Genomic DNA, 17,854 nt, shown 5'->3' with positions numbered 1-17,854 from the left:
TTTGAGTTTATACCTATGAGTTTATACATATCTACATGCAGCCAACTACGTGTATCTACTAGAGTTGACTCTGAAATTTTTCTCCACACTATGCCAGATTCTTTTCCTCTCACTTCTTTTGCTAGGATGATTCTCAGAAAAGGGAGCAGCTAATATCACCTTGGAACAGAGTAAGACATGATGGAAGGAAATTTCCTTCCCGGTAGGGAACAATGAAAAGCTTACTAATTCACTACAGTGGATTGGAAAAGGAGAGGAGGATGGAAGCAGGGTTATGTGATAAGATGCCTCAGTCTTTCTTTACTATCTTGAAAATCAACCTTGGGCAGCAAGCATAGAGCTAGGCCACATCTAGAAAAATATAACAATGCAACTGTGTATATCAAATTGCTAGGCATGATTCTCAAACACATCTTGTGTGGCCAATCACTTGAAAACTCCAACATTGGATCAGAATCATGCACAGACAGAGGTGGACAAATGAATTGGGGGCCATGTTCTTGGTTACTATACCCTGCAGAAGGGTGAGAATTATTGGTGCTTGAAGTTCTTATTTCTTTGGTGAGGAAACAGAGATGCTGAAAGGATCAATCGACTAGCGGAGGATCAACACAACCATGAATACCTACAGTCTGAACAAAAACAACATAAGGGACAAAGACTTTCCAAAGTTAATAGGCATCTAGGATTATGCAGTTGATCAGGGGGATGTCTGAACCAGGCTCTGAAATCAAAGAAGATCTAGGCAGAAAGCATAATATTGAAAACTAGATAGTATGTGGGCCTTCTTCCTAAGATTATAAAAACCCCATCTTCCTGAATATCATCTTGCAGAAGAACACAGGGAAGCTGAGACAGTCTGTCTTTACTTTTCTGTTTAACAAAATGCTCTGAAGTTTCAAATGAGATAAAATGACAGATACTTTAATATATATTTCATGAAAAAAATGGGTTTTTATCTTAGCAATTTTATTCAAACCAAGATATTCCAAAGAGAAGATTGCAATTGGAAGAGATTTAAACTGAAAGAGACTAATGTACTGGCACATTTTAAAAGTCTCTTCTCTCCTCAATCATTATTCAGTAGAAGTAAGGCCATGTGGAACAGTAAATAAGTCATAGAAATGAATGGAGCTGCCTTCTTTCCCCACCTGAATGTAGTGGGTGTATATATGTCATCTCACTATATAAACATAATACATTTGAGAAGTTTGGGAATTTGTGTATATGGTGGAAGATAAGGGAAGAGATATATTTTATAGGAAGTTATTTGAAAAACTATTTTTTAAAAAATCTCTGAAAGGCAAATCATATGTTTCTTTTGTAGATAATTTTAAAAATTCAAAATTCATATAGAAAATAATTCATGGATATATTGTATTGTAATCTTATTGGAATAGTGCAGATGAAGAATAGTACTGTAATTCAGACAATTTTATAATTAGAGCCACAAAATTACTGTCATTTTGGTAGCCCTTCTCTATTCATATTTCAGGTAAATTTGAGCTCCTTTTACACAGCCAACAATTCTGCTTCAAGCTATTTTTTGGGATTTCCTTTGTGTCTTTGAAAGTACTTTTGCTGAGTATGAAAATGCACCCTGATACTAGTTCAGTTTCTCTGTGATAAATGGTGCTGGATGCTAGGGCTTTCTTTAAAAGTGATGTCAAAAGAGCAATGTCTCATCATCTGCAGATGAGACCAGTTTTATAGGTTACTCAACTACTTATCAGAAGACCTTGAGCTATATCTTGTGTCTCCTGACTACCAGTCAGTGTTTTTTTTTTTTTTTACAACATACTATCCAGCCAATAAGTTCCTTAAATATAGTATTCAAGTTCAACCCAGGTTAGAACTTTAGAAGCATGGGCCTTACTCATCTCTGGGGTTGCCTGGGAAACTATCTCTCACTGTCGACCATTGGCTTCTGATGACAGAAGAAATTTGCCCAGAAATAACCCAAATATACTGGCATGCATGTTTCTTTTATTGAAGTTCAAGCTGATCTTTGCAAAGCTCCCAGTAGAGATGAACCAGAGGGGACACTTTGTCACTTGTCACGTTAGACTTCATAGGGCAGACGGTATAACAGGCTCTGTTAGTAGGTAGGAGAGTCTCCCATAGAAGGTTCTCTTCCCTTCCTCCGCTTGTGTCTCTGCTTCTCTTTCTGCGTAAATAAATAAAATCTTAAAAAAAAAAAAAAAGAAGGTTCTCTTCCCGAAACATTCTCTTTTCCACTGTCATCTCCACTTTCTTCTTGTACTCTTTCTAGCCTCTGCACCACTTCAATTTAGTGTTTTCTCTTCAATAGGAATAATCACCTCTCCCTGTATCAACAGAAGAAACTCTTAAGTTCCAAAATAGCTCCCCTAATAGAATGGTAGGGATCATGGATGTCTTAGTTTCACCCTCCACATGGAAATACGTAGAGTTGGGGCACCAGGGTGCCTCAGTTGGTTAAGTGTCTGCCTTCCGCTCCAGTCATGATCTCATGGTCCTGGGATCAAGCCCTATGTGGAGATCCCTGCTCAGTGGGGAAGCTATGGGAGATTCCCTCTCTCTTTCTCCTTTTGCCCCTCCCCACATCCCTTCCCTAGCTCATGCTGTCTCTCTCTCTCAAATAAATAAATTGAAAAATATTTTCTAAAGAAATAGTTTTCAAGCATTAGACTTAAGTATGAATAAAATTAAACAGATTTTTTTTTACTGTTACATATTAAACTGTTTACTTTCCTGCATATCCTTATGATACAGGTATGAACATTCACAAGTAATTACTTAGATATTTGATGCTACAAGTACCATAATATATTGTTCAATTGGAAGTTAAAAATGGTTAATGGTGTGTGTGTCCTTACTAAAAAGACCATCTTATCCATATAAAAGCGATTAAAGAGAGGCTAACAACAGAGAACTGTCTCATTGTTTTGGTTTTCTGTATGAATAATGATGCTGACAGCATTGGTGTTTCACATCTGACTGCCTTCATATTTCCAAGTCAGGGCAGTAGCAGTACCATCATTTATAATTTGAATTCTGAATACTATCACAGATATTGTTCAATAAACATAAAAAAGGATAATTTTCTGGACTTGAAATATAATATTGTTTCCTAAAATCTTGTCTTTACTCTTTAACATAATACTCTAAAGGTTCAAATGGAATAAAAAAAATAACTGTACTGGGATGTATTTTTCATGTCTAAATTTGCTTCAGTTTTTACCTTGAGGAATGTTAATATGGATTAATTTTAGTAATTAGACCACATTGTAATTGATATGTAATATTCTCTAGTCATATATACATAAAACAATAGTTAAAATAATAGTAAGAAAGAGCAACCAACTCAAAATGACTTAGGCAAAACCAAGCCAAAAAAAGTAAAGAACAACCACAACAAAAAAGACAATTTATTTATTGGCATAACTGGGCAGATTGTCTTTAGCTTGGCTGCGTATGCAGACGTAAGCAATGTAATCAGTACTCTATTAGTTTTATTGGTGCTTAGCTTTGACGATATGCTGGCAGAGTCAAGTCCAGTAGATATAGCTTCTTCCCAACAGAAACTCCAGATTTGTCCTGACTTTTACTGGCTCTCTTGGCTCTAGTGTCTGCATATTGATCATTGTAACTGGAGATGGCTAGGGCACCCAGGTTCCTAGAAACAGGGTAAGATATGGATTAAGAACAAGAAAATAAAAATTCCCAAAGAAAATTGAAATACTATAACAAGAGGAAAGGAGAACAGATGGTTGGAAGGAGCAAACATTATTACACTCATTCATTCATTTATTCAATGAACACTTATGTATCTGTAAGGGAAAGATGTGATTCCTGACACTGGGTACTAAGTCGTGACTAAAATAAGAAAGCCCCTTCCTTTTAAAAAATTTTTTAAAAGATTTTATTTATTTATTCATGATAGAGAGATGGGTGGGGTGGGGCAGAGACACAGGCTAGGGGAGAAGCAGGCTCCATGCAGGAAGCCCAACACGGGACTTGATCCTGGGACTCCAGGATCACGCCCTGGGCCAAAAGCAGGAGCTAAACCGCTGAGCTACCCATGGATCCCCAAGAAAGCCCCTTCTCTACAGAAATTTTCATTTGTGTAAGAGGATGGACAGTAAGCAAGCACTTGCTAACAATATAAGAGATAAGGCTAAAGGCCATGAAGAAAAGTAAGAGAATAGGGAGCAGTAGACACTGTTATGTTAAATAAAGTGCCCATTAAACAGTATTCAGAGAATCCATAACAATATTAAATTTAGGGTGTACTACTATTTTACTAGCTGTTAATTAAAATGACATAAATGTAAAGTATAAACCTATTCTCACTAGGCCTAAAAGAAATGTTTGAATACATGTGATTTATAATAATTTATATAGATTTTTCTGCATGCATGTGCACATACATATATTCCCATATATATGTATTATGCATGTGTGTGAAAGAGGATTTAATATGAGAGCCCGTGAAATAAAACTTTTACCATGAATTATCTTCAGTGTGAGATGTTTGTAATAAATCATCTATGGAAGCTAACTTGTCTTTAGCAGAGAAACTGGCCTTTGTATGTGCCAACCCTGTGACTTAGGCCAATGTGTTCTCCTAAAGAAGTAAGTTTTGAAAAGATTATTGATGAATTCACTTATATTAAAAGGAAAGTAAAATTATAATAAATTCTTTTGTGAGCATATATAAAATATTTAAACTTACTGTGAGTTTTAATAGCTTACTTTAAAATATTTCAATATTTCGGGTCACATGGGTGGTTCAGTGGTTGAGCATCTGCCTTTGGCTCAGGTTGTGATCCCAGGGTCCTGGGATCCAGTCTCACATCTGGCTCTGGGAGCCTGCTTCTCTCCCTATCTCTATCTCTGCCTCTCTCTCTCTCTGTGTCGCTCATAAATAAATAAAAATCTTAATTTTTTTTCATTATTTCCAAATTGCTATAACGTTCTGGAAAAATTAATGATAAAAACTAACATACACATTTATGTAAGATCATACATTTTCCCTTTTCTTTTAAGTTCCAATATAATTTGACAGGGCACTTAGGCCTACTACATAGAAAATGCTCAAAAAGTATTTGTTGAATGACTGAACAGATATCTTATAAACTCCTGTTATATCATTCTTGGGAAGGTATACAAACTTCTTTTGGAGTGGTACTTTTTGCTTTGATTTTTCATCCTAAAAGCCCTCGTAGGACAGTTTCAGCTTACTAAACAGTAGGTAATGCAACAAATGGTCAGAATAACATCCTAAAATGAGTTAAGGAAGTTTTCTGACACTACTTTGCTCCTGGGAGTAGCATTTTCATAGTTCTTTTTATGGAGCTAGAATACATTTTTGGTATTTAAATATTCCTATTAATTAATATTTATCAAGCACTTACTACATTGTCCTCAGTATTTTATATGCATTAAAATATAAAATCCTCATAAAACTTTAAGGAATGAAGAAGCCAACTTACCTAGAGGCTAAATAACAACACAGTTTGCACAGCTATTAGCTAAAGTCAGGTACAAAACCAGGCCTGTCAGCTTGAAAGGTGATGAAGAATCCATTTCCATGATGGTTTTCTCACATGACTGGCAGGTCCATGCTGGTTGTTGATTGGACATTCTGCTGAGGTTTTAAGTTGTCTTCCAAGTAAGCCTCTTCATGTGGCTGCTTTAGCTTGGGTCTTGGAAAAGAAAAACAGAAATTGCTATTTACCTTAACATTTTCATTGCATTCTATTGGTCAAGACAGTCACAAGCCCAGCTTAGATTCAAGAAGAAGAATTTTTGGAGTAATAGAATTTGAGGCCATCTTTAATCAGTGCAATCTGCTTTCTGTCCATAAATTATTCCCATCCCTCCCATATTATCAACTCCCCAAATCCTCAAAACCTCACAGATTATAGCACTGAGGTCCAGGATCTCATTATCTAAATCAAATTCAGGTGCAGACTGCATGCCATGGGTGCTTCAGTTCTTCTGAATTTAAAGGTCTGTGAACTATAGGGAAAATGAACTAGCCCTGGTACATGCAACTTACAATGATGTGAATGAACCAGGAAGATAGACACCCAATTCAATTACAGGCAAAGAGAGAGGCATATTGCCATGACTCATCCATAGATTTAAAAATCTATCTGTACACATGCTGTTAGTTCCTCAGGGCATAGTCATTCTCCCTGGAAAAATGCTCTTGGTTCTGCTGTCTGTGAATTTGTCTTATACCCTTGAGTTACCTTTTCTAGGAGACTGGCATGTGAATGCAACTAAGTAGCTTTCAAACTGGCTTCCTTCCCATAAGAAATCAGAATTCCAAAGTTCTCTTCGTTTTGAACTGGTACTTATTTTCAGTGAAGTCTGCTATAATTTCTCTTAAAATGTTGTATTTTTCCTGTGTCTCAAATTAAAATTCACCCAATTCGACAAAATTCACAAGTACTAAACTTTTAAACCTGTCATAAGTTCAAGATAATAACTTGGTTTTGATCTTTGCCCTGAGACCATTTTCTACAAGGAGAAATCTCACTGCCTGAAGAGGTTGAGAATGAGAAAAAATTTACCTCCAGGCCTGGTACATCACATTTCTTTATAGTATCTCTACATTTGTTTGAAAACTGAACGGTTCTGTTTTGTATGGAACATTTCTGTATAGCTACAAGAAGCCAGTTGGTGCTCTAAAATTTTGCATGGAAATCACTTCATTCATAAATCATTAGGAGTCCTTTCTATCTTTCATATTATCAGACTATGGTGTTGCCAAACTTTCCACCAATACATAACATAAAGACCCCAATTAACTATTTCCTTACTTTCTTTCAAACCTTCAAGAGTCTCCTTGAGGTCTGTTAGGAGCCTGATCATCCCCCGTCCCTCCATCCTCAGCTCCATATCTGTTGAAAAGCCAATGCCACCGATTTTGACTAAGATTGGAAATCTGTTTTTGAATTCTGTGTAACTCAGTAAAATCTATTAATTAAGTAACTATTTGAAAATTTTAAGATATATATTTATGCATAAAATTCAATTTCCTGTTTGTGGTTGGTGGGAGAAATGATTCAATATGACTTGTCTACTGTATATTTAGCTCAGGGCTAGAAAAGCCTGAAGCCACCCAGGGCAACTTAATAATTTGGCATCCAGAAAAGTTGATCATTTTATACCATTCAAAACCATATTCACTCATTTTTTAAAAAACATTTTGTTTCATGGGAATTGGGGATAAGCTTTCTATTTAAAAATTCAATATGGAAATAGCTTCATATAACTTGCTTCAACTAGTCAAAGGAAGATCAATTGTTTTCTCTCTTTTTTGGTATATTATGTTTTTCACTTTAATTTAGATTTTTTCCCTCATTCAGTGTGAAATTTCACAAAGCGTGTCAGTAGAATAACACTTCAAAAAATCCTGAGAATATATTTTAGCTGTCTAGATTAACTCCTGAAAATAAAACTCATATTATTATCTTAGTATAAAAATGTTCATTCAGATGTGTTTATATGTACACATGTGTCTGTTGGTTTTAGTAATTTTGAAGGCACTGCATTGACTCCCCAAAATTGAAATTACATTTGTTAAAATTGTATAATGTAATCTCCTCAGTTTTATCCCAACCATCAGCTACTTTAATCCTAGAACCATTTCCCAGAATTTTTTATCTTCTTTTTTTTTTTAAATTTTTATTTATTTATGATAGTCACACAGAGAGAGAGAGAGAGGCAGAGACATAGGCAGAGGGAAAAGCAGGCTCCATGCACCAGGAGCCCGATGTAGGATTCGATTCCGGGTATCCAGGATGGCACCCTGGGCCAAAGGCAGGCGCTAAACCACTGCGCCACCCAGGGATCCCTTTTTTTTATCTTCTTTAAATTAGGACACACATTTGCATGATATCATAATTAAATGTCTCATAGCTCATTTTCTGGACTAGTCAAGAAAAGTTAAAACATTCTCAAGTTTATTGAAATAAGCCCTGTTGTCTTGTAACACATAGTAAAACAACCAAAACAAAATGGATTTTTCTTTATAATCCTATTATAGAATTGTAATATACTTTAATTTACATGGACTATTAAACCTTTGATTGAAGTGGAAAACTCTTGGAGTTAGAATACTAAGTTAACTGAATGCAGAATGAATGTTCTCTACATTTCAAAAGGCAATTATCCTACATGTTACCTCTTTTTATGATTGAAATAGACTTGCATTGCTCTCCTTTAAAATATATTTTTTTCACAGACAAGTTAAATCAAGTTACAACTCAAGCTTTTCTCAGAAAATTCTGCTACTCTAACAACTTGAGTTTTCAAACAAAATTAAAAAAAAAATGTTTAATGAAATTTCTGTCAGTGGAAGGACTCAAGATACACTAAGAGCAGAGAAATCCAAAACAAAAACACAATGAAATTTCCACTGCAATGGGAAAAATCAGACACACTGATACCCAAATGTCACAGAAGTGTGGAACCAGAATTTAAATAAAAATATGGAAAGAAAAATAATTGTGGAACAACTGGATCTCTGAAATAAAATATTTCAAGTGGGAGAGTAACCATGTGGGAAATGCACTGGCAATTTCTTATAACGCTCACTACATATTTACTCTATGACTTTGTAATTCAGCTCCTTTGTATTTTCTTAAGGGATATGAAAATATATCTCCACGAAAAGACTTAGGAAAGAATATTTACAGCAAATTTAGTAATAACAGACACAAACTTGAAATAATCCAAATATATATCAAAAGATTGGATAAATAGTGGTATACTTATACAATTGAATGTGACCCAGCAATAAAATAAGAATCAGTTAATGATACACATACTAACATGCATAAATCTCCAAATTGTTATATTATGTAAAAGATGTCAGATACTAAACAATAAAAGAAAAAGATAAATAACATAAAAATTTCAAATATATTTGACCTTAAGCACTTTATAAATGATGGAATCTTTATCTTTTCATATATCAACACAAATATTTTATTTTATTTTTTTTATTTATTTATGATAGTCACAGAGAGAGAGAGAGAGAGGCAGAGACACAGGCAGAGGGAGAAGCAGGCTCCATGCACCGGGAGCCCGACGTTGGACTCGATCCGGAGTCTCCAGGATCGCGCCCTGGGCCAAAGGCAGGCGCTAAACTGCTGCGCCACCCAGGGATCCCAACACAAATATTTTAATAGGAAAAATAATAATTGCAGACCAAAAAATCCATTTTCAGAATCTGAGTATAAATGATTTTTAAAAATCAGTATATTCAGTTTTAAACATTTATAATTTTAGTGTGTATTGACCTTACTTGTGAGGCTCAAGATGAAAGATGTCTCTTTTACATTTATTTCAGGGGATGTCTGGGTGGCTCAGGGGTTGAGCATCTGCCTTCGGCTCAGCTCATGATTCCAGGATCTTGGTTTTGAGTCCCACATCGGGCTCCCCCCAGGGAGCCTGCTTCTCTCTCTGCCTACATCTCTGCCTCTCTCTCTGTGTGTCTCTCATGAATAAATAAATTAAATCCTTTAAAAAAATAAATCAATAAATTTCTTTCAGAAAATAGACTCATCAGAAAAATAAGAAAAACAATCATCAATAGTATTCTGGCAGAATAAGTAGCCATTTACAAAGCAGTTAATTTTTCAAGTTATTCTTAATTATTCTTAATGTTTCAAAGCAGTGGATTCTTTTAATAATTTACTTGTTTATTTAGCACCTACATAGTAAGTGTCTGCTCTCTACCAGGTCTAAGCCTGACTTCATGGATACAACCCCTGCAGTCACACAGGGCTCTGTGCTCAGAAGTACCTCACACATGGTCTAATGCTGTGCTGTTATTGTCTTAAAATTCTTAGTAATTTTTAAACAAATTTTTCCACATTTCTTTTGAAGATTTATTTATTTATTTTGAAGGGGAGAGGGGCAGAAAGAGTAGGAGACAGAGAGAGAGAATCTCCAGCAGGTTCCCTACTGAGTGGGGAGCCTGACTGGACCTGGATCTCACTCCCCCGGGATCATGACCTGATCTGAAACCAAGAGTCAGACACTCACCTTAACTGAGTTACCTAGGCACCCTGGAGCTCCACATTTTAATTTTACACTCGGCCTAGCAAATTACACAACCACTTCTATCTGATCCTATGTTGTGCACAGGCACTGACCTCAAGAACATCCAGTCTGTTTGAGAAAGAAAAGAAGTAGACAAATCTATGATTAAAAATCACCATATTTACACAGTGTTAGCATAAACAGCAACAAAAAGAGTGCTATTATGAAGATCAAAGGGACAGAATGTTAATCCACTTTAAATTACTTGGTCTAGAAGGGCCTATTTGAAACAGTGAAATTTTAGCTAATACCTGAATTACAAACAGGAGCAAGTCCTACAATGAATCAGGGAAATAGCCTTCCATGCTTAGGAAATACAGTCAGCAATGGTCTACAATGGATGTGGTAATCAGAGAGATTTTCCTTCCACCAGCTGCTTACCTGCTTGATTCTTCCAACTGTCAACCCCTCAGAATCTAGAATCTACTTCAGTCTCAATGAGCTACCTCGTACAAATTCCATGCCCATTGTAGGGCATCCCATATTTTGCACATCAAAATTCATCTTAGTATCTACTTCTGGCGAAGCCAGTCTCTGCCACTTGATACCAGGAGTGATCCAAGAATTCAGGCTAGGGACACTACTCCAGCTCATATACTGGATGGCATGAAAACCGATAGCTCTGAGAGGGCAGTATCTCTAGCCCAGGTCCACGCCAGTGCAAGCAATCTTATGATTTGGACCATAACGATTCTACATTGTTGGAGTTACCAGTGGTGGGAAGAGTCATCCAGGAGGAATTTCTGGCAAATGAAATTAGAACACCCACTGTGATTAGGACAAAAGGCCAAGACATTGGAGCAAAGAATTATATACCTTTTCAAAAACAGCTCATTGGTCACACACTTCTTATGAATAGAGTAACTCCGAGGTTAGACTATATGTAGCATGGCTGGATGGTTATTACTTTCGCTCATATAATTTAATCAAACATAAATATGGCTTTTAAAAAAGAACATTGTTTATTTTAATATATTGGCTCATTCACCATTTCATATGTTTATTATACATACTATGCTGTATGTACATAATTTACTATGCATATTGAGAATGAAATTTTTTCATAAGAAAAATATGTAAGAGAAGTGAGTTTACACAATTTAAAAAGAAAATAAATGATTAAAATTGCTGATTTGTGAGCTCTTTGAACGTATAACCTGAGTTAATATGACTGTGTGATTTGGCAGGGAGGACAATATAGATACAATTGTACTTTGTTAGTTACTCCAGGATTTGTTAATATTTTCTTTTTTATTCATCCAAATATATTCTCCCTTTCAGTTGCAAATGTCACCAAGCAAATGTTATTCAAAAATGAAATAAGACTCCAAATCCACTGGCCACAAAGAGTAATGATACAATCTTTTGAAATGAAAACATAACTAACTCCAGAGTGGAAAAATCTTTGAATAGCAATAGGCTTCAGCCCCTGTTTTATATAAAACTTTATTTTGACTAAGAGTTTTAAGCTTCCAATGTCTTGAGAAGGATCACTTTCACATAGATGACATAAAATAATAAACATGTTTTCCTTGTATTCCTCAGAGTATAGGTATTCAGCTTATGTGCAATAGCATGCACTTTTTCAGTAAAATTTTCTTAGACCAATGTCACAGCAAGCATTACACGGGTTTTGATAAAAAATAAATCCTAAAAAAAAAAAAATAAAAATAAAAAAATAAATCCTGCTTTAAGAAACATATACATATAGAAAAAGTAAAAAAAAAAAAGAGTATACTGTGTTAATATTAATGTTAACTTTAATCAGCAGTATGAACTAATGTACACATTTGTTGTTGCCACTATATTGCTTGGAGGTTATTGGATTATTCTTCAGTTAGTTATATGTATGTCTTCTCCCCAAGCTGCCTATAATCTATTTATGTATTTTATTTATTTATCTATCTATTTATTTATTTATTTAGAAGAGGGGCAGAAGGAGGGGGAGAGGGAGAAGGAGAGAGAAAATCTTAAGCAGGCTCCATGCCCAGTGCAGAGCCTAACTCTGGGCTCCATGCCGGGCTCAATCAGGGGTTCAACTAGACAAGAAGCTTGATCTCAGAATGCTGAGATCATGACCTGAGCTGAAATCGAGAGTGTATGAGCCACCCAGGCACCCTTGTTTGTAACCTCTTTAAAAACAAAGGCCAGCTTTTCTATATTTACTGAATTCTTTTATTTCCACTACAATTCTTTGCATTTTGAAATCACTGTCTCATTTAATACCTATATCTACCCTTTGCATAGGTATAATTATCATCCTCATTTTACAAATGAATAGACTGTTGGCTCTCTTAACCTAGATCATTTGCACAAACTTGCAAGTAGCAGAATGGAGACTTGGACCCAGATATAACCTGATTCCAAAGCCAATGTTATTCTCTCTATATACTACAATAATTTTCACATCCTTCTCAGTTTTGAAGTGGATCACAGAAAATCAAATGAGTACACATTTTCCCCCCTCCAGTGTCAGAAAACTTATTAGTATAAAAATATAACTGCAAAGTCTGAGGTTACTCTCCTTCCTCCCCTACGCCCTCTCTCCCTTCCTCTTTCCTTTTTTTCCTTCCTTCTTCCCCTTTTTTTTCTTCCTTTCTTCCTTCCTACATCCAGCCAGCATTTGGACATCTATTCAGTGCCAGAGTGGATGAATGATTTTTTTCTATATAGGTCCCATCAGAACCTGAAAATGAATCACAAGATTTGGAAACAAAGTACTGTGCATTATGCTGTGGTTCATAATATTGTTCCCTTGGGTAGAGGTTACATTGTAATCTTAATTAGACATCCGAATTTTAAGTTTTTATAATAGCAGATTTGCTGGGTTTTGTGCCCTACTCTCCACAAGTCTTCCTTGTAATAACTGTAGCAAAATATCAATTTTTAAATGATTTAATATTAAGGAAAACAGGAGTGCTAAGTGTTCTCATTATTAGTGTTTTGCTTTGAGTGTAGAATAAGAGTAAGCCCTACTTACTGCACTCTCACTATATGCCAAATATTTAAGACTTTGTTATTCTTGTTTTAAAAATGAGAAAACTGAGACTTAGAGAAGTTCAGCAATTTCCCAAGATGACACAGCTAGAAATTGTAGAACCTAGACATGAAACATGGTTGTCTTTGCCAGAGCCTTTGCACTCATCCACTGTCCTATTTAGTGCCTAGTGCAGGGAGTTTTTAGAACCTAATAGAGTTTTTAGAACAATAAAGTATATTCTCATGAATGGCCCAATTATCTAAATAATTCCAAAAATTGTGATGTTGAAGCAGATGGTATAACTCTATAATAGAATTAATGTCTTCTCATTATACTTGTAAATTTGCAATTAGAAGAAAGACTAAATTTATTGGTCATAAATGCACCTTCAAAAAACCCACAATATGATTAAATATTTTTTTCTGTCCAAACAAATTGGAGCAGTAAAAGGCTTTATTGTGGTATATTTGCAAATTTTCTAATTTATCCTAAGTTGTTCCATATTTTTCTCTAAGATTTTTAGTCTTGTTTATTTCAGGAGAGAATGAAACTTTTCTTCACACTGACCAGAAGAATAGTGTGTTTAATTTCCCTGAAGAGCAAAATATCCTGTATCGTGATTGTTGCTGTAAAAGAAAATAGATCTAATGGTTCCTTGCTACCACCATTGCTTCAATTTAAATTGTTGTAGGAGACTTTAATTATCCACCAGATGCTAGAACTTGTCAAGAGATTAATGGCTTACCTCATAAAAACAATATCATATAGAAAACTGAACTACATCTAAGCTAAATTCTTTGATATTTCATGGGAGTCATGGCAACTTTGTAACTTCTTCCTAAAGTTTGTAACATAACTGTTTCCAGATAGGCAACATCAAAGTCGTAAGCATTGAATGTGTGTACACACAAACTTGAAAGGCAGTAAGGAATCCGGATTCTTTGGGCTATATATTGACAACATATTCTTAGCAATTCTGGAATTGCGAAACTGTCTTGACTCATCTTTTCAGGGGACAGTATTCTTAGGGGAAAGTATTCTTCATGAAAATAGCCTTCTTAATTATTTGAATTTGAATCTTAATTTGAATTTTATGATTCAAAGAACCTCTAACGTAAGCAGAAGACATGGCTTGGTAGTAGTCATTTTGATACATTTCGCTGTCTTAAAATGGATCTTTATCTACTGCAATGGAGCTTGAGAAATTTGTGAATATAAATCTTATCCAAACCTTCACAAAGGTTATCCAACCTATCACACTTTTCAGTACGAACTGTGAAAATTGTGAAGGCTATAGTCTACATAAAACTACCCATCAGCAAAGCTTCTTGTCCTTCCATGCAGCAAGAGAGGTGGATTCTCTTTTGTTGTTCATAACACAATGTTATACTCAGTTCCTTTTTATACTAAGTCAATAACATCTAGAAGCCTAAAGAAGATTCATTAGGGCATAGCTGCACTTCATATTTCATATTATCTTTTTTCATTGTTATCACAAGAGTAGCTTTTACTGGAATGATGAGTTGCATACAGATAGATTTTACAGTTATAGGGGGGGATAAAAAACATTTGTAATAGCAGGCCAGAGTAAACTTAAGTCTGTCAGTATGTAACTGGGTATTTTCAGGAAGAATGGATAAAAATAAAACATATCTGAGGACATTAGTAATGGCTTCTGATTATATATGGTATAATTATTACAGAAGAACTACTTCTCTAGTAACTCTGGGTCAAATTCTGAAAATGTAGTTATTTGATTTCCATATCTATTACTTCTAACATAGAACTGGCTTTGTATATGTTTAAAGAGTGCTTAGCTGAGCTAGAACACAAATGCAACGATTCACAACTAGAGCTCACTCTCTCTCTGTTTTGTTATGGTTAGTTGTTTATTTTGGTTTGTGGTTATTTTATAAACTACAGAGTTTTAAGTATGTTTAGTTCAGAATATTAGTTGTAACAATAAAGCATTGTTGTTTTTTTGAAGGCCAACCTCATTCTGAAGCTGAGTCTTAACAGTGTCTATGAAAAAATATCATTTGTCATTTTGGAGTGCTATTTTGAGACTATACTAAGGTTAAAGATTCTGACCATACCTTTAAAAATCAATTTTTAAAACTTTCACTCCTGAAAAAAAAAAATCATTTTAAATCCACATCATCTGTTCTGTGTTAGAAGTAGAAAGCCAGATTGAGTAAAAGAAACAACTGTTGAAAATCAACAAATTATGCTTGATTTCAGAATCAGAATTTTCTCAACCCATCAGCCAAAATTCTAAGAAAATATTTGTTGCATATTGAAATACTCATTGGAATTTGGAATATGTCTTCAATTTTAAGCCAACCCACCACTTTCAATATTAATATCTTAACAGCTGCTATAAATCTAGCAATATGGACTCAGAGACTTTGAAATAATTTTATAGTTAAAATAATACTGCTAACATTGAAAGTACATATCTTTAGGATACAAATAGGTTTATCTTAATTATAAAAATAGATTAGCTTTTCTTAAAGTGTTTTTAAAGTTGAATTCAATAAAATTTGTCTCAAAATTTATTCTATCACACATACTTAATTTTTTATTTATGCTGAAATTTTCATGCAGAATTATTCATCAGGAGAAATGTAACATTATATTATGGGCCTTGAATTCCCTTCTGTCACTTGTTATTTTGTATAAGAAAATTGCTCCCGAACAGAAGAAAATTTTTCTTTTAAGACTGTGTGCGCAAAGCCTCCACAGAGGAATGCGTAATCTACTATTGTGCTACCATAGTTACTTGTGATCTTAGAAACAGTGAATGCTAAAGGGCATCTGCTCATTCTTGATATTCAGGCACATTTATTTAATTATATCTCCCAGCTGTAAATCAAATAGCCTCTCACAAACTTTTAAGTAGAAAAAGAAAAGCATAAGAAAATGTTTCTTTCTCTGGCATCCAAGCATAGTGAAAAACCCAATAGCTTTTCTTTAAAAGACTTCTTAAAAAACTCCTAAATCTTAGTATGTTTGCTGATTTGCCTTTGAATTATTTATGAAATAAAGTTTATTTTTATGTCCTTGTTTCTCCCTGCGCTATATGTGTACATTTTATCTGTACTTTATTTCCAAGAGACCAAAGATGTATGTAACTTAAGATATGAGATACATTTCTAATTGATATTTATTTACTTATGTCTATTCATTATTATCTTTCACAGCTTGGAGGGTTGACTGGGCTCAGCTGGCTGGTTGAGACTCTCCTGATGTGTCACTAGAAGACTCTACTGATGTGACATGCAGTTGACGGGTGTGACTGAAGCTCTTTGAAGCTGTTCAGCATTAAATATCTAAGTCTTCTTCCTCACTCAAATGTCTAAATCAGAGCTGAGATAGCAGGAAGAGTTGAGGCTTGGCCAGACATTCTCTTTCTAAGTGACATCTCCAGATATCTAGCATGACCTTCCTCACAGCATGATGGTTTTAGGGTAGTAAGAATTATTCCATGTCATCAGCTAAATTCTCTCAAAGGGAGTGTTCTAAAAAAAACAAGGCAGAGGATTCAAGGCTTCTTGTGTCCTGGCCTTGGAAATCCCATAGTATCATTTCCCCTACACTTTATGTTTAAAAATGAAAAAGTTACATAGGACAGAGGAGAGCACAAAAGGGAATGAACATTAGAAAGGTATGGTTCATCTCTAAAGATTAGCTACTATACAAAATATGAATGAAACTAAAATCTAATCCTTAAAAACCATTAAGAAACTCAAAATATCTCAGTAACTTTCATAATGTCTAATTTGGCTTATTTAAATAAATATCAACTCTTCCTATTTTGTCAGAGAAAACTTGTAGAAGAGATGATGAAGTAAATCACTGAAATTAAGGAATAACTCAGTTTCAAATCTTATCTTAAGGATTTAGTTGAGCTCCATCTAAAAAAAATGTTTGGTGTATTCTTTTTTAATTTAAAAACAGTTTAAGGATTAATAGTTTGAATTTAATTAATGTATTGGCGTGGCTATATACACACTCTGTTTATTTTACAGGAATTCTCTGGCTTGCTGTATTGATCATGAGCTTCATCTTACTGCTATGTAGGCAGCTGCTGCATTCAACCAGGTGCTACTTAGCACAAGAAAAGATGGGAATGTTAACAAAGACCCTCCCTCTCTCCCTGGGCTTCTGGACTAAGCTCTGACTGCTTAGAAAGAAACTAAAACTCACTTCAGGTTAAATTCTTATGTTCTGTTCATCAAATGCGAGAAAAATGCAGTGCCAAACAATGAGACTAACCCCTCCTAGTTGGCTATTCCATTTTCTACAATGAAAAAACAATGTTTTTACATAATCAAAATGTGTTGAACAGAAAATGTTGAAGGGCTCACATTAATCATTAGAGTCATTATTCTAATGATTAATGTAAGAATATTAACTTAAAAATTTGAAAACAGGATTAAGTGGTAGAATTAGTCCTTTTAAAACATTTCATGCAATAGAAAATCAAAGGTGATCAAAGAGACTTAAATGATAAGCAAGTCAACCTCAATTCATACATAATTTATTAAAGATAGAAAATTCGGAGATCAGAGACTATTTCTACATCCTCTCGATCCTCGGATGTGGACTGTTACGGTAGGGAGTGATGAGCTGTACAGTTGAACACCATGGGAGTCCACCAAAAGAAATGGAAAAAATTAGTCATGATCCCTGGAAAACTGCCTAACTAGTGACTTGCCTCAAGGGTGAAAAGGGCAAATACCATGAGATTTTATGAATTCGTAG

General features: G+C 34.7%; 1 long non-coding RNA gene across 3 annotated transcripts in view; it reads right to left on the bottom strand.

Annotated features, from left to right (window-relative positions):
• Positions 1-6,242, bottom strand: part of LOC102153490 — a 31,896-nt gene extending 25,654 nt beyond the window's left edge. For 2 of the 3 annotated variants that reach the window (XR_005373949.1, XR_005373951.1), the window contains exons 1-3: positions 6,047-6,241; positions 5,478-5,690; positions 1,877-3,658 (exon numbers count right to left, since the gene is read on the bottom strand). This is a non-coding gene — a long non-coding RNA (uncharacterized LOC102153490). Of the gene's footprint in view, positions 1-1,876; positions 3,659-5,477; positions 5,691-6,046 lie in introns of all 3 variants that reach the window. The other variant, XR_005373950.1, reaches the window with a different exon arrangement.
• Between the last annotated feature and the right edge of the window lie 11,612 nt (positions 6,243-17,854).

Source organism: Canis lupus, chromosome 19 (assembly GCF_011100685.1).
Source record: "Canis lupus familiaris isolate Mischka breed German Shepherd chromosome 19, alternate assembly UU_Cfam_GSD_1.0, whole genome shotgun sequence".
NCBI lineage: Eukaryota > Metazoa > Chordata > Mammalia > Carnivora > Canidae > Canis > Canis lupus.
This window is presented reverse-complemented; position numbering and strand designations above follow the sequence as displayed.